The sequence below is a fragment of the Lepidochelys olivacea genome, assembly GCF_965140295.1.
Source record: "Lepidochelys olivacea isolate rLepOli2 genome assembly, chromosome: 1".
In the NCBI taxonomy this organism is placed as follows: Eukaryota; Metazoa; Chordata; order Testudines; family Cheloniidae; genus Lepidochelys; species Lepidochelys olivacea.
In genome coordinates, this window is record NC_140411.1 from 281,471,983 (window position 1) to 281,492,546 (window position 20,564).

The 20,564-nt window shown below is 42.7% G+C and overlaps 1 protein-coding gene across 2 annotated transcripts in view; it reads left to right on the forward strand.

Annotated features, from left to right (window-relative positions):
- The window catches only part of PAWR (pro-apoptotic WT1 regulator), a 148,343-nt gene that overhangs the window by 21,818 nt on the left and 105,961 nt on the right, over window positions 1–20,564 (forward strand). The gene's annotated exons all lie outside the window — the stretch shown is intronic.

The following is a 20,564-nucleotide window of genomic DNA, read 5'->3' on the forward strand; positions in this document are numbered from 1 at the left end:
ACCTGCTCAAGGAAGGTTTGAGAGGCAGGTGTTAAGTTTGCAGGTGAGCCAGCACTCTGATCATGAGGCATCAGTCAGCCCCCCTGCCAGGAAAGGCTGATTGCCTGGTGAGCCAATTAGTCCAACAGCTGTTGGGTATAAGGAGGACACAGGAAAGGGAGTAATCAAGGCTAGCTGAGCCCAGTGTTTGCAGAGATCTCAGTTCTTCTCCAGCCCTGCTGAAAAGATAGAGAAGCACTATGTGTAACATTGTTGCATGGGACTCTGTTGGGGATGGAAGTGTAAATAAATAACATGAAGTTGCCACTCAGTGGAGTGACAGGTTCCTGGGATGTCTTAAGATGGGGATGGAGCACACCCTGTTGCACCATCTTTATGAATGGAAAAACTTAAATACCTCACCCTCCAAAAGGAGGTGAAAAGACACAAACTCTCGAATTTTGAAATATTTTAAATCTTAAGATATGGAAATATGACCTGCAGATAAGCAGAACAGGAGATGATCTCCTGACACATGATAGTCCTACAGCTAGTTTGAATGATAATTCCAGATTTTCAGTGTTCCATAGTTGTAAATATTATCCAGTAGTTTGTAAATATTTGAGATATGACAAACAAAATGGTGGTTTTGCAAAATGGCTGTTCTTTCTATTTCTTGTACTACTAATTGTACCTCCGGTTTTTTGAAAGTGTAACATTTCTTTCAACCAAGACTTGGTAATTCATATATTGATAAAGTCACAATCTTAAACAAGTAAATTGTCCTGAATTTTTAAAATTTGATTTACAAAACAGTTCTGGGAGGTACAAATAATCCTGTTAACTGTTATATAATCGGGGGATTTCCCCTTTTGCTAATTACTAAAAGTATACTTTAATATCTATAGTACATCTAGTATGAGCAAGTTAATAGTGCAAAAGTTAAGGTTCTCATAGAAACATGTGCTTAATGCAGCATTAATGTTCTAGATCTAACTTACTAAATCTATTTTTAGCCATAATTGAGGATCATGTACAAAGAAAGTTGGAACTTGCTTAATCAATGCAATTTTACATGCTGTATTCTAAAAACACTTTCTTCACTACATTTGATTTCCATTTGGAAAGGGCAAAGATTTCGTCAACAGGAAGTGTTGGGGGGAGGGGTAGTGTTCTACATCTTAGGCTTAGCAATATCTCTAAAACTTTAGTTATATAATTAAAAAATCCTTCCATAACTCAGAGTACACAAATGTGTAAAGAAGCCTTGTAATTATTCGATTTGGTAAGCATTGCTTAAGAATCAGTTGTGAAGTTTGTGGCATACAGTATCCTTGAATCCTTACCCACGCTCATTAATAATGTTTGCACTTTTGTTCTTTACTGTGTGTCTTTTTTTTGCCTCTGGATGGTACTACTTTTTTTAAGTTAAAAGAGGTTTTCTTTTCAAATGGAAAAGTGTAGGTGGATAACTTTTGTTTCCCATGACCTTGTGAAGCATGGGAAATAACGTAAAACAACATCTCCAAACCATGTTTTATTCCATGTTTTTTTAACGTGCTTGATCTGCAGCTATTACTGTTGTATGGGATAGTATCATTTTGAGTTAATGAAAACTATTGTGGTAGCTGCAAATATAGCTGTATAAAATGGCTAATATGTATTGTTCTGGACATAGTGCAGTATGCAGTGTTCACCAGCTCCTTCGTCTGGCATGAACTTCAATGGGTCAAAGGGGCTATACATAGCTGCAAAGTTCAGGGTGACTCCAGGCAGGCGAGAGAATAACTTCTGTCCTCATCCCACCTATCACCCTGAATAGTAGGGGAAAGCCTCCTGAAACACATACTGAAGGGGTTGCCCTCTGTGTACATGTTTGGAGACCTTCTGTCTAAGGAGGAATGGGCGTAGGAGTTGCTGAGGTTGGCAGCATGTTGGACGGAGAAGGGCTTCTGCTGGAGGCTGGTTTGGAGGAGACTGGTGAGGCATTTGGGGCATTGGGAGATGAGGGTGCTTGCAGCAATCTGAGTTAAGCTGGAGTGAGTGGTGGCTTGGGTAATGTGTCTGAGCAGTGGTGGGTGTGCGCCTGCATGCCTACAGATGGCTTGGGAAGGTTGGGAGGAGAGTGTGGTAGGACCAGTGCTCCTCCCCACCTTTTTATTAGTTGTTGACCTGCTGTTGCTTCTGCCATGGCTGCCTCAGTCAGCAGCAGGGCTTTGTGAAAGGTGAGGGAGAGAGGGTGTCTGGCAGCTGCAGACCGGGCACTGCCACAGCTGACAGTGATGTTGAGGAGTGCTGCAGAACAGGATTAGTAGCCCTGCATATGCATGACATCTGAGTAAGGGCTGTGGGGAGGCATGACAGGGCTGGCAAATGCATGAGTGTTGTGAGAGAGATGGCAGCCCTGGCTATCTTATAGTTTGGTTGGATGTTCATATTCAGAAGTATCTATATGCATTCTTTCCTATATGGTGCATAAAAGCAGAAAGGTGTTGAGTGCTATATAAAAGATACGTTGCATAGATATAGGTAGGTATATGTACAACAAGGCTTTAGCACTTAGCTTTTTGCCTAAAGAAATTTGTTACAAGTTTAAATGCTAAACAATCTGCTCAAGTTTTTATTTGATATTTTTTCTTTATATAGCTATTATCTTTAAAACCTTTTTCAAAACAGATCACTTGTAGATTATGTAAAGTCTTTAATTTTTGTAGTGATGCTTGGGTATTTTTAGTACAAAATATACAGAGGTGTGGGGCATGTCGAAACGCCAATGTAAATTGGGCCCACATTGTTTAAAAATACTTATCTTAATCTCCCATATAAATTAACATATATATAAATTTTCCACTGGTACAAATAATAATTTACAGTAAAAACACTTCCACTTCAAACTTGACTATATCATTGACTTAAAAAAATAGTTTAATAGTTAGCAGGGGAGTTTTTTGCCTTGTTATAGTACTTATTGACACCCTGTCTCCCACCAGGCAATAGTAAAGGAAAAGGACGCTATGTATATAGTTAAGGCGCTGTAACGGCACTGCTGTAGCACTTCAGTGCAGGCACTCATTACAGTCATGGGAGGGATTTTCCCCTCACTGTGGTTAATCCACCTTCAAGAGCTCTGTAGCTAGGTCAGTGGAGAAGTCTTCTGTTGACCTAGCACTGTCTACGCTGGGGGATAGGTCACCTTAACTACATCGCTCAGGGTTTTTCCACACCCCTGAATGTCGGTGGTGTGGCTGGTAGTAAATCAGAAACTGGACATTTGTAGTTATCACCTTCAGCCTCCCGTTCTTCATAAATGTTATGTATTTTCATGTTCAATTGGATAAACTAACAGACAACTCTTAGAAATTGAACTTACATATTTTGATAAAACTGCTTCTTTCTATTTTTATTAGGAAGTAGCATTCCTTCTTCACAGGAACTGATTCAGGGAAGTTCTGTCTATATTACACAGGAGGTCAGACTAGATGATCACAAAGGTCCCTTCTGGTCTTATCTATTAATCTACTGATTCAGATGAATGGAACTCCTCAAAGAGTGCTGATGTGGGATTGGGGAGCTTTCTGTTGAGAGTTGAAAAATATCAAAATATATTCAATACCTTTTAAATATTTTTTTTTAAATTTTGAAATAGAGCAGGAGTTAAGTGACTTTATTTCTATTACACCTTACACTGAGTTCTTTAGTTCTTACAGTTGGGACTAAAAGTGAAGTTCTTCTATCTTCAGTCCCTTCTAAAGAATACTTAAAGCAGATTACTTAGTCTGGCTACATATTCCACAAAATGCAATTAGAATGATATTTTTCAGCTGTTTTAGTCAACTACATGAAATATAGCTTCCAACTCTTTGCACAAAAGTCTTTTCCTTTCTGTTTGGAGACTGGATTAGGAGTTGATTGAATGGATTTGGCTATATAAATAACTAATACTTAGCTAGGTTATAACTCTGTTGGGTGCACATCTTATTTTTGAAATGTTCTGTTTAAACAGATTCTTCATTCTAACTTTATAGTGTTGAATATAAACAGACTTATTGCTACAGTACTGATTACAGATCAGAGGCAGATATCAGGGTCTGTAAGCTCTTCCTTGCAACCATATAGTCTGAACAGTAACGACTCATATCTGTTTGCATCTGTTCAGCAAGCTCTAAAGCTGCTAGGCACAGCAAAGGAGAATCAGTGGCAGTCATAGAGCTAGAACAATATCTAGCGGTATGTCTACACTACAAAATTAGGTTGAATTTATAGAAGTCGGTTTTTTAGAAATTGTTTTTATATATTCGAGTGTGTGTCCCCACAGAAAATGTTAAGTGCATTAACTCGGAGGAGTGCTTCCACAGGACCGAGGCAAGCGTTGACTTCCGGAGCGTTGCACTGTGGGTAGCTATCCCACAGTTCCCGCAGTTTCCGCTGCCCATTGGAATTCTGGGTTGAGATCCCAATGCCTGATGGGGCTAACACATTGTTGCGGGTGGTTCTGGGTACATATCGTCAGACCCCCGTTCCCTCTGCTGATGAGCTCTGCATGGTCACCTGCAGCTTGCCACGCTGGCCAAACAGGAAATGAGATTCAAAAGTTCGCGGTTCTTTTCCTGTGTACCTGGCCAGTGCATCTGAGTTGAGAGTGCTGTCCAGAGCGGTCACAATGGAGCACTCTGGGATAGCTCCCGGAGGCCAATACCGTTGAATTGTGTCCACAGTACCCCAAATTCGACCCGGCAAGGCCGATTTAAGCGCTAATCCCCTCGTCGGGGTGGAGTAAGGAAATCGATTTTAAGAGCCCTTTAAGTCAAAAAAAGGGCTTCATTGTGTGGATGGATGCAGGTTTACATCGATTTAACGCTGCTAAATTCGACCTAAAGTCTTAGTGTAGACCAGGGCTAAGAATGTTACTATCGTACTCTGGGATAACTGATCCACCAACCCTTGCCATGTGCCTACCTATTCTGTGAATACAGGGCCATGGTTTGGGAAGACATGAGCTGAAGGTATAGAGGGGAGCAGTCTTGTATGGAAGATGCTGCCTCTCTTCCTCCTCCCCTGTCCCTTCCTGATTCCATTAAAAATCACTCTTACAGTAGAGGCATTAGAAATTAAGTGGCTAAGGATAGTGTCACAAGTCCAAAGATATGCCTTGTTTATACTTTCTGCTGTCTATTCAGGGTCACTATAAATGGATCCTTAACCTTCTTAAATCAACCATGATATGCTTTATCTCTAAGTATTTGTTCTAGAGGTACAATCACCTTTTGAACTCAACTGAGTATTGCAGAACTCCTCCTCCGTGTAAGTAGTGTGACAAAGTTCTTCTTCTACCTTGGTGGGTCTTGCACTTATTGGCAGATTCACTTGCCTTGGAGCTTCACAGCAGCCCTCAGTTTGGCCGTTTTCATGAACCCACAGTCCAGATCAACTCCTCTTGTGTCTGACCAGGAATTGGGAGGTTTGGGGGGAATCTGGGCCCGCACTCTACTCCGGGTTCCAGCCCAGGGCCCTGTGGAATGCAACTGTTTAGAGTGCCTCCTGGAACAGCTGTGCAACAGCAACAACTCCCTGGGCTACTTCCCCATGGCCTCCTCCCAACACCTTCTTTATCCTCACCATAGGACCTTCCTCCTGGTATCTGATGATGCTTGTACTCCTCAGACCTCCAACAGTATGCGTTCTCGCTCTCAGCTCCTAGCGCCTCTTGCTCCCAGCTCCTCACACGCACACCACAAACTGAAGTGAGCTCCTTTTAAAACCCAGGTGCCCTGATTAGCCTGCCTTAATTGATTCTAGCAGCTTCTTGATTGGCTGCAGGTGTTCTAATCCGCCTGTCTGTGTTAATTGTCTCCAGAAGGTTCCTGATTGTTCTGGAATCTTTCCTGTTACCTTACCCAGGGAAAAGGGACATACTTAACCTAGGGCTAATATATCTGCCTTCTGTTACTCTCCTCTAGCCATTTGGCCCGACCCTGTCACAGTAGTAATAAAAACTTATTACATTCAATTTTCTCTGAAGTCAACTTTGATTAACAATTTATGTATTTTGGAAGGTGTACAGTCTAGTAGCTAGAACATGGTACAGATTCAGGAGTTCTGGGTTCTGTTTCTGACTCTGTCCTTGACTTGTCCTTGATTCTGGACAAGCTATTTAATCTCACCTCTTATCAATTTGTAAAATACAAAAGCAATGTCTCAGTTATGTTCAGAATTTTTTCCCATAAAGCACTTTGAGATTCCCCACAATAAAATATCCTATATAAATTATAATGCTTTATGTTCAAGAGCAGAAGTTTTATTGCATGTTGCCATATACTTGGATGGATGAAGGTGTGGCTTATACAGTATACAGTAATTGCTGTACCTATCTTTTTGTAAAGAACCAAGATGTTCTCTCTACAGCACAAACATTTTAAAATGCAATTACATGTAATGAATATAAAAAAGGATTATATAATTCAAAAGCCAAATGATCTGGTGTCAAAAATAAATTTGAAAAAGCTGCTCCAAGTGTCCAACACCTACCAAAAGAGACCTTCTCTGGAAAAACCTTTAAATGTTTTTTACCTAAGGGAGATGAACTGAAGCAGACATTTAGACCAAGTGAGCTCTGCACCCTAGAAACTGTTTTGTATGTAAAATATAATTCTGAAGTGCCACATGGAAATCCTAAAAATCGGTTGGTATCAGGTCACCAATATCAATCAGAATGAAATACTGCAGAAATCTACAGGATTTATAAGTCCTTGAGGCTGTCTAGAAGTAGGGAATTTGGCAGTGACAGAAGGAAATAGCAGCTCATGAGGTAATTGCCACGGTTCAGGGCAACTGCACCTGTATTCCCACTCTATAGTTCAGCAAGGGCACTTGTACTCAGGCTTCCGGCTCCTCTGGCTGTCACTTCTCTTGGGTGGAGATGTATCTCATTCCCTCCTGACCAGAGTATTTCCAGGGTGATAAGTTTGCTGCTCTGTTGTTCCCAACAAAAATCAGGCTGCCCTCAGCAAGCTTCTCTGGCCTTCTCTTTGGAGACTAAAAACAGAGTGATTTTTCCGCACCATTATGAGGTACCACATAACAGGCTTTCATAGGAAGTGATGTATTCTTAAGGTAAAAGCACCACAGAGAAAACATATTAAATAATAAAAGAACCTAAACACATACTAAAGCTTTTCAGAGATCACCCCAACCCTAACATGGGCTCTGGCAGGAGCAGACCACTCAAGGAGTTTCCTTATGGTTTCAAGTTCATCACAGCTTCAGCTCAGAACAAGCTCACAGTCTTATGGGGCTTCAGTAGGACCAGTCCTTTCAACTGTTTCCTAAGGGTGGGGCCTTCCATCCATGAATGAGAGGCCCTGTCCATTTGCTGGATCAGAAAGAAGGCCCAGATCTAATGTAAAAAAAACCCAAAAAACAGGCTGTTTATCCAAAAATCCTTTCTTTGTCTGTTTGTCCCTGGAGAATCCAGTTTGAACTAGTATATCTGGGGGTGTGTGTGTTTTTCTCTGGAGATGTTAGTGTGGGTGAATTTGCTCCCTGCTGTTCTCCTATCTACCCTTCCCATGGAAACACATAGAAACAGACAGTTGCATTTTTTTAATGCAATGGACTCTGAAGGTATTACGCTTCAGTAATGTTAATCTTAATTTCATAAGGTTTGTCTAATATTGTCTGTCACAGTAATGGACTAACAACCTGAAATATTCTTGATTGTAACTTTAGCTGAGTTTATGACTATCCTTATGGAAATTTCAGAATTCTCTGGATTTCCCCCGCCCCCCCCCCCACCCAAAAAAAAAAATCTCTCCCCAAAAGCCACCAGTATAAGTCACATTTCTCTTCACCATCCGTTAGTACCTCACACATTTTTTTTTTAAATATCTTTTTTAGTGGACAGCAGTTTTTCTATTAAGTAATAGGTGTATTTTGGCTATTTAAGGATGCACAAGTTTGTAGGTTTATTTATGCTAGTGTAATAAACCCTGTGTCACTAAAATATTTAGATGCATCCTTGTCATAAATATAAAGGGAAGGGTAAACCCCTTTGAAATCCCTCCTGGCCAGGGGAAAGCTCCTCTCACCTGTAAAGGGTTAAGAAGCTAAAGGTAACCTCGCTGGCACCTGACCAAAATGACCAATGAGGAGACAAGATACTTTCAAAAACTGGGAGGAGGGAGAGAAACAAAGGTTTTGTGTGTCTGTCTGTAGTCGTCTTGGCCGGGGACAGAACAGGAATGGAGTCTTAGAACTTTTAGTAAGTAATCTAGCTAGGTATGTGTTAGATTATGATTTCTTTAAATGGCTGAGAAAAGAATTGTGCTGAATAGAATAACTATTTCTGTCTGTGTATCTTTTTTGTAACTTAAGGTTTTGCCTAGAGGGGTTCTCTATGTTTTTGAATCTAATTACCCTGTAAGATATATACCATCCTGATTTTACAGGGGGAATTTCTTTATTTCTATTTACTTCTATTTTTTTATTAAAAGTCTTCTTGTAAAACACTGAATGCTTTTTCATTGTTCTCAGATCCAAGGGTTTGGGTTTGTGGTCACCTATGCAAATTGGTGAGGCTTTTTATCCAACATTTCCCAGGAAAGGGGGGGGTGCAAGTGTTGGGAGGATTGTTCATTGTTCTTAAGATCCAAGGGTCTGGGTCTGTAGTCACCTTGTCAAGGTTCCTCCCCCACTCTGAACTCTAGGGTACAGATGTGGGGACCTGCATGAAAAACCTCCTAAGCTTATCTTTACCAGCTTAGGTCAAAACTTCCCCAAGGTACAAAATATTACCCCCGTTATCCTTGGAATGGCCGCTACCACCACCAAACTAATACTGGTTACTGGGGAAGAGCTGTTTGGACGCGTCCTTCCCCCCAAAATACTTCCCAAAACCTTGCACCCCACTTCCTGAACAAGGTTTGGTAAAAAGCCTCACCAATTTGCCTAGGTGACGACAGACCCAGACCCTTGGATCTTAAGAACAATGAACAATCCTCCCAACACTTGCACCCCCCCTTTCCTGGGAAATGTTGGATAAAAAGCCTCACCAATTTGCATAGGTGACCACAAACCCAAACCCTTGGATCTGAGAACAATGAAAAAGCATTCAGTGTTTTACAAGAAGACTTTTAATAAAAAATAGAAGTAAATAGAAATAAAGAAATCCCCCCTGTAAAATCAGGATGGTATATATCTTACAGGGTAATTAGATTCAAAAACATAGAGAACCCCTCTAGGCAAAACCTTAAGTTACAAAAAAGATACACAGACAGAAATAGTTATTCTATTCAGCACAATTCTTTTCTCAGCCATTTAAAGAAATCATAATCTAACACATACCTAGCTAGATTACTTACTAAAAGTTCTAAGACTCCATTCCTGTTCTGTCCCCGGCCAAGACGACTACAGACAGACACAAACCCTTTGTTTCTCTCCCTCCTCCCAGCTTTTGAAAGTATCTTGTCTCCTCATTGGTCATTTTGGTCAGGTGCCAGCGAGGTTACCTTTAGCTTCTTAACCCTTTACAGGTGAGAGGAGCTTTCCCCAGGCCAGGAGGGATTTCAAAGGGGTTTACCCTTCCCTTTATATTTATGACACACCTAGACAAATTGGTGAGGCTTTTTACCAAACCTTGTCCAGGAAGTGGGGTGCAAGGTTTTGGGAAGTATTTTGGGGGGAAGGACGCGTCCAAACAGCTCTTCCCCAGTAACCAGTATTAGTTTGGTGGTGGTAGCGGCCATTCCAAGGATAACGGGGGTAATATTTTGTACCTTGGGGAAGTTTTGACCTAAGCTGGTAAAAATAAGCTTAGGAGGTTTTTCATGCAGGTCCCCACATCTGTACCCTAGAGTTCAGAGTGGGGGAGGAACCTTGACATGGTGGCACAGTGGTGGGATTAACCTGAAATCATTTTGAGATCCAGTTGAGATTTTTTGAACTAGAAATACAGATTTTAAAAAGGAATTTTTAGCAAGTCCAGAAGGCAGCTTTGAAACTGAAAGCAGCTTGGTTTCTCTCTGCTTTGTGGCCAAGCAGAGACAAAAGGGGATTATCTTGTGAATTGCAGATTTTCTTTGCCTGGAGGCAGGGTACTTAACTCCTGCAGGGAAATTCACAGTCTTCCAACCCAGAGGTTTTTTTTTCTTTTCTTCCTAAAAGTAAATAGGGGGTGTGTGCTCTACCCATTTGCCTGGAGACAAAAGTGGCAGGGTTTTTTTAGGATTTTGATTTTTTTTTTTGTTTTACAAGGAGCACAGGTTTGAAAAGAAATTTTTTTTTTTCTTTGGGCTGGGTAAGCAAGTAGTTGGAGGTTTTTTGCTTTAATTTGGGCCCAGAGCAGAGACAAGGGGATTGTCTTTTTCTGTAGGCTGACAATCACTATCAGAGAATAGGTATTCTATTCCAGCACAGCAAAATTTTACAGCCAAGTTTTGTTTGTTTATTTCTAAACCTCGGGTGTAAAGTTAGTTAAAAACAGAGAGGTTAGAATGGCCAAATCCTCAGCTCGACTACAGCTGGAATTAGCCAAATTTCAGGCTGAGGAAAAACAAAGGGAACATGAAAGACAGATAGAACTCATGCAGCTGAAGAAGGAACAAGAAAGGGAGGCAGAACAACACCAAGAGGCTGCCCACAAGAGGGAAATGGAGGCAAGGAAGCATGTGGAGGAGGAGAGGGAAAAAGAGAGGAAGCATGTGGAGGAGGAGAAGGAAAAAGAGAGGAAGCATGTGGAGGAGGAGAGGGAAAAAGAGAGGAAGCATGTGGAGGAGATGGAGAGGATAAAGGCCCAGCAGAATATACCAACAAACCCTAGCAATCCTTCTCCAGGTACCACTTCCCATCCCAGAAAGTTCCCCACCTACAAGGCAGGTGATGATACTGAGGCCTTCTTAGAAAACTTCGAAAGGGCCTGCCTTGGGTACAACATCTCTACTGACCAATACATGGTAGAGCTGAGGCCGCAGCTCAGTGGACCCTTAGCTGAGGTGGCAGCTGAAATGCCTAAAGAACACATGAACAAGTATGAACTGTTTAAATCCAAGGCGAGAGTCAGAATGGGGATAACACCCGAGCAGTCTCGTCGGAGGTTCAGAGCCCTAAGGTGGAAACCAGACATGTCATTTACCCGACATGCCTACCACATTGTAAAACATTGGGATGCCTGGATATCAGGAGCAAGTGTTGAATCTCCAGTAAATTTGCCCTTCCTAATGCAAATGGAACAATTCTTAGAGGGTGTTCCTGAGGAAATAGAAAGATACATCCTAGATGGGAAACCCAAAACTGTAATTGAGGCAGGAGAGATTGGAGCCAGATGGGTGGAGGTGGCAGAGAAGAAGAAAACTGGTCGCAGTTGGAGCGGAGACCAGAAGGGACCACCCCAGACCACACCCTATTACCGGGGGCCGCCCAAAGCCCCACCTACCTCCCAAAGAACCCTCCAGACCCCTTATCGTCCCACCACCCCGTTCTCCAGCAACCCTCCTCGCCCCAGTGACCCGTCAGCTGGACGATGTTTTAAATGTAACGAGCTGGGGCATGTAAAGGCCAACTGCCCCAAGAACCCCAACAGATTACAGTTCATTGCACCGGAATCACACCAGAGGTCCACAGGCCCAGATACCTCCCAGATACCCTTGGAGCGGAGGGAAACTGTGAGTGTGGGTGGGAAGAAGGTCACCGCGTGGAGGGACACCGGAGCACAAGTGTCAGCTATCCATGCTTCCTTAGTGGACCCCAATTTAATCAACCCAGAGATCCAAGTGACGATTCAACCCTTCAAGTCCAACTCTTTCAATTTGCCTACAGCCAAGTTGCCTGTCCAGTACAAGGGCTGGTCAGGAATGTGGACTTTTGCAGTCTATGATGATTATCCCATCCCCATGCTGTTGGGGGAAGACTTGGCCAATCATGTGAAGCAGGCCAAGAGGGTGGGAATGGTCACCCGCAACCAGGCTAAACAAGCCGTGAGGCCTAGCTCTGTTCCGGAAACTTCTATCAGGACCCAGTCAGAGGCGATGGACCTGGACCCCAGGCCAATGTCTGCAACAGCAGTAGTGGATCCAGTCCCAGAGACCCAGACGGAACCAGTCCCAGAACCGGAACCAGCCAAACAACCAACACCAGACCCCGTGTCAGCACTGAATCCAGTACTTGCAACCTCAACACCAGAGGGCCCCACCGAACCTGAACTGGCAGCAGCCGATAACCCTACACAAGAGGCTCAGCCGGAGCCTGAATCCCAACATAGTGCACCAGCGGAGAGCGGTTCACAGTCAACAGAAACAGCTCCATCCCCTATATCGCTTCCAGAGGGACCAAGCCTAGGTCCACAATCCCATGAGGAACTGATGTCTCCAGCATCAAGGGAACAGTTCCAGACCGAACAGGAAGCAGATGAAAGCCTCCAGAGAGCGTGGACGGCGGCACGGAGCAACCCACCGCCTCTCAGCTCTTCTAATCGATCCAGGTTTGTTGTAGAAAGAGGACTTTTATACAAGGAAACTCTTTCTGGGGGACACCAGGAAGACTGGCATCCTCAGAGACAGTTGGTAGTTCCAACTAAATACCGGGCCAAGCTCTTGAGCTTAGCCCATGATCACCCTAGTGGCCATGCTGGGGTGAACAGGACCAAAGACCGTTTGGGGGGGTCATTCCACTGGGAGGGAATGGGCAAGGATGTTTCTACCTATGTCCAGTCTTGTGAGGTGTGCCAAAGAGTGGGAAAACCCCAAGACCAGGTCAAAGCTCCTCTCCAGCCACTCCCCATCATTGAAGTTCCATTTCAGCGAGTAGCTGTGGATATTCTGGGTCCTTTTCCGAAAAAGACACCCAGAGGAAAGCAGTACATACTGACTTTCATGGATTTTGCCACCCGATGGCCGGAAGCAGTAGCTCTAAGCAACACCAGGGCTAAAAGTGTGTGCCAGGCACTAGCAGACATTTTTGCCAGGGTAGGTTGGCCCTCCGACATCCTCACAGATGCAGGGACTAATTTCCTGGCAGGAACTATGAAAAACCTTTGGGAAGCTCATGGGGTAAATCACTTGGTTGCCACTCCTTACCATCATCAAACAAATGGCATGGTGGAGAAGTTTAATGGAACTTTGGGGGCCATGATACGTAAATTCGTAAATGAGCACTCCAATGATTGGGACCTAGTATTGCAGCAGTTGCTCTTTGCCTACAGAGCTGTACCACATCCCAGTTTAGGGTTTTCTCCATTTGAACTTGTATATGGCCGTGAGGTTAAGGGGCCATTGCAGTTGGTGAAGCAGCAATGGGAGGGATTTACACCTTCTCCAGGAACTAACATTCTGGACTTTGTAACCAACCTACAAAACACCCTCCGAACCTCTTTAGCCCTTGCTAGAGAAAACTTACAGGATGCTCAAAAAGAGCAAAAAGCCTGGTATGATAAACATGCCAGAGAGCGTTCCTTCAAAGTAGGAGACCAGGTCATGGTCTTAAAGGCGCTCCAGGCCCATAAAATGGAAGCATCGTGGGAAGGGCCATTCGTGGTCCAGGAGCGCCTGGGAGCTGTTAATTATCTCATAGCATTCCCCACCTCCAACCGAAAGCCTAAGGTGTATCATATTAATTCTCTAAAGCCCTTTTATTCCAGAGAATTAAAGGTTTGTCAGTTTACAGCCCAGGGAGGAGATGACGCTGAGTGGCCTGAAGGTGTCTACTACGAAGGGAAATGTGCTGGTGGTGTGGAAGAGGTGAACCTCTCCATGACCCTTGGGCGTATGCAGCGACAGCAGATCCAGGAGCTGTGCACTAGCTACGCGCCAACGTTCTCAGCCACCCCAGGACTGACTGAACGGGCATACCACTCCATTGACACAGGTAATGCTCACCCAATTAGGGTCCAACCTTACCGGGTGTCTCCTCAAGCTAAAACTGCTATAGAACGGGAGATCCAGGATATGTTACAGATGGGTGTAATCCGCCCCTCTGAAAGTGCATGGGCATCTCCAGTGGTTCTAGTTCCCAAACCAGATGGGGAAATACGTTTTTGCGTGGACTACCGTAAGCTAAATGCTGTAACTCGCCCAGACAACTATCCAATGCCACGCACTGATGAACTATTAGAGAAACTGGGACGGGCCCAGTTCATCTCTACCTTGGACTTAACCAAGGGGTACTGGCAGGTACCGCTAGATGAATCTGCCAAGGAAAGGTCAGCCTTCATCACACATCTCGGGCTGTATGAATTTAATGTACTCCCTTTCGGGCTGCGAAATGCACCCGCCACTTTCCAAAGACTTGTAGATGGTCTCCTAGTGGGATTAGGAGAATATGCAGTCGCCTACCTTGACGATGTGGCCATATTTTCAGATTCCTGGGCAGACCACCTGGAACATCTACAAAAAGTCCTTGAGCGCATAACGGAGGCAGGACTAACTGTTAAGGCTAAGAAGTGTCAAATAGGCCTAAACAGAGTGACTTACCTTGGGCACCAGGTGGGTCAAGGAACTATCAGCCCCCTACAGGCCAAAGTGGATGCTATCCAAAAGTGGCCTGTCCCAAAGTCAAAGAAACAGGTTCAATCCTTCTTAGGCTTGGCCGGTTATTACAGACGATTTGTACCGCACTACAGCCAAATCGCTGCCCCACTGACAGACCTAACCAAAAAGAAACAGCCAAATGCTGTTCAGTGGACCGGAAAGTGTCAGAAGGCCTTTAACAAGCTTAAAGCGACACTCATGTCTGACCCTGTACTAAGGGCCCCAGACTTTGACAAACCGTTCCTAGTAACCACAGATGCATCCGAGCGTGGTGTGGGAGCAGTTTTAATGCAGAAAGGACCTGATCAAGAATTCCACCCTGTAGTGTTTCTCAGCAAAAAACTGTCTGAGAGGGAAAGCAACTGGTCAGTCACTGAAAAAGAATGTTATGCCATTGTCTACGCTCTGGAAAAGCTACGCCCATATGTTTGGGGACGGCGTTTCCACCTGCAAACCGACCATGCTGCACTAAAGTGGCTTCACACCGTCAAAGAAACTAACAAAAAACTTCTTCGGTGGAGTTTAGCTCTCCAAGATTTTGATTTCGACATCCAACACATCTCAGGAGCTTCTAACAAAGTGGCTGATGCACTCTCCCGTGAAAGTTTCCCAGAATCAACTGGTTAAAATCGTCCTTGAGATGTGGAAAATATTGTTAGTCTTTATGTACTTGGTAGTATATTTAGAGATGCATGTGTCTTATTAACTCTGTTTTCCTAGAGCTCCAGGAAGAAATCCCAGCCAGTGTTTCACCCTAGCTGAGATTTGGGGGGCGTGTCATAAATATAAAGGGAAGGGTAAACCCCTTTGAAATCCCTCCTGGCCAGGGGAAAGCTCCTCTCACCTGTAAAGGGTTAAGAAGCTAAAGGTAACCTCGCTGGCACCTGACCAAAATGACCAATGAGGAGACAAGATACTTTCAAAAACTGGGAGGAGGGAGAGAAACAAAGGTTTTGTGTGTCTGTCTGTAGTCGTCTTGGCCGGGGACAGAACAGGAATGGAGTCTTAGAACTTTTAGTAAGTAATCTAGCTAGGTATGTGTTAGATTATGATTTCTTTAAATGGCTGAGAAAAGAATTGTGCTGAATAGAATAACTATTTCTGTCTGTGTATCTTTTTTGTAACTTAAGGTTTTGCCTAGAGGGGTTCTCTATGTTTTTGAATCTAATTACCCTGTAAGATATATACCATCCTGATTTTACAGGGGGAATTTCTTTATTTCTATTTACTTCTATTTTTTTATTAAAAGTCTTCTTGTAAAACACTGAATGCTTTTTCATTGTTCTCAGATCCAAGGGTTTGGGTTTGTGGTCACCTATGCAAATTGGTGAGGCTTTTTATCCAACATTTCCCAGGAAAGGGGGGGGTGCAAGTGTTGGGAGGATTGTTCATTGTTCTTAAGATCCAAGGGTCTGGGTCTGTAGTCACCTAGACAAATTGGTGAGGCTTTTTACCAAACCTTGTCCAGGAAGTGGGGTGCAAGGTTTTGGGAAGTATTTTGGGGGGAAGGACGCGTCCAAACAGCTCTTCCCCAGTAACCAGTATTAGTTTGGTGGTGGTAGCGGCCATTCCAAGGATAACGGGGGTAATATTTTGTACCTTGGGGAAGTTTTGACCTAAGCTGGTAAAAATAAGCTTAGGAGGTTTTTCATGCAGGTCCCCACATCTGTACCCTAGAGTTCAGAGTGGGGGAGGAACCTTGACAATCCTCCTTGGTGTAAATTAGTGAAAAGTACTGTATCACTTATTTCAGAGTAACAGCTGTGTTAGTCTGTATTCGCAAAAAGAAAAGGAGTACTTGTGGCACCTTAGAGACTAACCAATTTATTTGAGCATGAGCTTATCACTTATGTTGGTCATGGGCAAGAAAGCTTGGTCATTCTGTATTCTGAAGAAATCCTGAGAAATGTAGATACTGTTAGGATTCTGCCCTCCCTCCACCCAAAAAAATTAATATGTGCAGGTGTATGTATGTGAGAGAGTAAAACAAACTGTACTATACATATACTTGGGAAAACATTAATTAGAGGCTTTTTTATAGCTAAGCTCTCAGTGGTTGTAGCATTTGCATTCTATAGCAATAGTGGTGTTTGTTTTTTGTTTTTGTTTTAATGCAGGTAAAAGGCTAGCTGCTCTGAACTGAGCTGCTCTTTATCTGATACCTTTTTTTTAGCTTTGGTTTCAGCTTCTGGCTCAAATAACCCTAGTCTTCCAAGTAACAAAGTGTACTGTGATAAGTTTAGGTTTTACATAACGTTTTTGTAAGCATTTCTTACACACTAAGAATGGACAATATTAGGAGAGAATTTAAACTTATTTCCACTTTTCTTATCTCTTTACCCCCTAGGATGGTCTCCTTTCTGAAGCTGCTTGCTGAAGTGTGAACCAGCTCATGCTAAAGTTTTCTCATTCAGGAATCTCAAGTCAAGCAGCTAAATAATTGGGTTGACTTGGAGGTACTGAGCACCGAAAAGTCCAAGAAGTATATTGGAACTGTGGGTTCTCAGCCTCTCTAAAAATTAAACCACTTATTTAGGTGGCTAAGTATGGCTTAGCTGTCTAAATTTAGGCCACTAAATTTCAGAGTTGTTAGTCCTAATCTTCTCTATTAGGCATCTTGAATGGAAAGCTATTTTTCTACTTCTTGGCTTTTGTTTCTAAGCTAGAGGAATGCGAAACTCTGAGACAGATATAATTACTTGGTAGATAAAGTTCCCACCCCCCGCCTTACATGGATTCCCAGTGCTAGCAAGACATGGAAGTTTTAGTATTACCAAATATATTAGGATTTTTTTAAAAAGCAGCTGGGCCACAAACTGTCTCAAAAAATTACCAGGCAAGAAAACTTATTGTCTAAGTGTTCATAAAGACTTTTTGCATTCTGATGAGACTAATATATGTATCTCTGTTTTGTATGAAGTAAGAAGACTCAAGTGGGTGCTTCTTACAAGTAAATGCAGGAATTATCATTGTGTTTAACACAGTCATTTTTAGGAAGATGCTGAGAAGGAAAGCTACAGGACACTTTCCCATATCTGAATGCATCTGATGAAGTGAGCTGTAGCTCACGAAAGCTTATGCTCAAGTTCGTTAGTCTCTAAGGTGCCACAAGTACTCCTTTTCTTTTTGCGAATACAGACTAACACGGCTACTCTGAAACTTTTCCCACATCTGTCATTTTTCAGCCACTGCATAGTATCAAACTAAAATAGGCATCATCATATAGGCCTGTGGTGCATGTTTGTATTTTTCTTTTTTCTTCTTCTTTAAAAGAGCAAATTTAAACTTGGAACCTACAGATGTCAGTTCAGTTTTTTGTCAACTTTACCTTAAAGTAATTTGAGCATAGGTGCTACTGCATGTTGACTGAGCAGCTCAGTGTCAGGTATCACTTCTTCTGGAATGCTGAATCTCTTATTTTATGGGCTCAGGCAGGAGCAGACTTTCAAAACCACACCCAACGAGTTTCTTTGTGGTTTCAGTTCATCACAACTTCAGCTCAGAACAAGCACACAATCTTATGGGGTTTTGGTAGGCCCAGTCATTCCAACCCTTCCCTAAGGGTGGGGCCCTGTATCCACTTGCTGCTCAACTTGATCTAGAGTCAAAAATTAGGATGTTGGAGCCAGTCAGTTGTGGGTGTGTGCATGCTTGTGTGCACTCCCCCCCCCCCCCTTCATTTGTCTCTTGTCTATGTAGATTTTGAGCTCTCTGGAGCGGGAATTTTGTCTCTACATTGTCACAAGTTTAGTAGTTAATACTATACAAATGATTAAGATTAAACTAAAATTAGATAGCTGAACTACTATAGTATATTATTGGCCACAGTAAATGCAATATGATGTAATAAAATGTAAAATGAAGATATTTTCTATTTGAAGTAATATAGGCTTATTCATTTTTTATCAGTTTAGAGTTAATATATTTACAAGAGCATGAAAACAAAAATGAAAAATGGTTGTCTAGGGAGAGCCACTAGAATGCATTCTAGTTTCTTAAAATAAGAATTAATAGCCAAGAAGGCAGCTCAGTCTCATCAATCTATTGCCCTTTCTGCTTTACTTAGCAAGGAGTGCTTAAACTTTTGTTTTGTTGGCTCTAGTAAAATAAATCACAGTTCACTGTCACATCCTGAATATTGTACATAAAGCAGACAAGCTAAGGCAGTGCCCCCAAACTTTGTCACGCCCTTACCCGCAAAGGAAAATGTCTGTGACCCCTGCCGGGGCGGGACCCAGAGGCCAAGGCCAGAGCTGGGTCTGAGGGGCACTTCCTCCCCACCCCTTGTGGGGGCAGACTGGGTCCTGCTGTGCCCCCTGAATGTTCCTCCTTGCACTACCAGGGGGGCACGCCCCACAGTTTGGGCACCACTTGGTGAAGGATTAACTAGATTGAGTACCTTTTTGATTTCTAGAAAAGAATTAGTCCAAAATCTGAAAGAAGTGGGTTGGGGAAGATACGAGGAAGTTTGATCTCTCCTTGCTTTAACTCAGTACTTAATGACATTCTTTCACTTCCGATTTAATATCCTTTTCTTTTCCCCCCTTTGTCTGTTGTTTTTCTTAATTTTCTTCTCTTTCTTGCCCTCTTCTCACATTTACATATGATTGTTAATAATAGTGATTGCTTAATCGTAGCCTCTTCTTGAAATCACTAGAAAATATATTAGAAGATGATAAAAGAAGACACTAAACTCTGCTGCAGGAGATATTAACACAGTTTTAAATATCAGTGAAGCTTAGATGACTGGGTTCTCATCTTGTTTTAGTAAATGCTTCTAAAATGAGTGTGTATGAGGCAAAGCAGACCGTTTTAAACAGTCATGTTGACAAAGCCCAGAAAAAAAGATTTGGAAAAGAAAGAAGATGGGGAATGGAAGAAGTTCATGCCAAAGAGGTGCAATTCATGCTTTTAATTATCGATAAGGAAATGTATATATTTGTAAGCATGTCCTAATCTCAAATGCTAGTATTATAGCACATATAACTAAAGCAAGAAATTAAGTTATTTTTCTATGTTGAGACAAGTAAAACTACTGTATTTACATAATAGGAAGCTTAATACATTGAATGTTTACTCAAATTTGGGTCAAAGACCTTTCTTTGGGTTTCTTCACGGTAGCGAAGGCACTAAGTTCTGCGTGGAAGTACCTACCTTAGGTAGGCAGAACAAGAGACTGAATGCGGAGAACTAGAAAGGAAAAGTAAGGGCTTCTCACAGAAGCTCTAAATGCTCTGTGGTCAAGGGCTGTCTCTGCACCTGCATATATCTGTGTGTTCTGCTGATAGTGCCTAATGAAAGAGTGCAGGGTACCTGAAATCACAGCTTTGTGAAGCTTGTCCACCTGTGCCTCCTTTCTCCAAGCTAGGGGTGGCCGTGAAGTGGGCTCTCAGTCTCACTGGACAGGAACTTCTGTAGCTTTGTAAGCTTCCTGAATAGTAAACCTACATCCATTTGACCATGACAAAGATTCCCTTGGACCATGCAAGAGAAATGGAGAACAGATTCCCCTGAAGCTTTCTAATAAGCCTAAGTGTTTGAAAGGCCCTTCTTAGGCCAAAGCTGCTTGGAAAGTTTTTCCACTTGGTTAGAATTAGACATACTCTAAAATGAGATCCTTTTGATGCATGAAAGGGCAGGGTGTCTGGTGAAAAATCTGGGACAGGTGCAAAAGGCTGCCTGGTTGTTATGCAAGACTAAGTACAGAGGCTTATACAAGACTAAGTACAGCATAGCGAGCTCTCTTGTTCTGGGTGAGGTGACTGTTTTATGGTACCAGGAATTTAGTTTTAGGACCAGGAACTGCAAATCTACAAAACAGAGTTTTAAAAGAGCTTTGTAACCGGAGGAAGGCTAGGTTTAGAGTTCAAGAAGCACAGCGGCAGTATATAAACTAGAGGCGCAGAGACAGGCTCCCACCTTTAGGAAAGATGACATCTCAGGGGATCTCATTCTCTCTCTCTCTCCTTTTTACCAGTCCTCTTAATGTGCTTTAACACAGAAGCTAGCTCTTTGATCAAAAGCTTCTGTAAGAAATCTGAGATAGCTGGGATTCTGGCTTTCTGGCCAGAC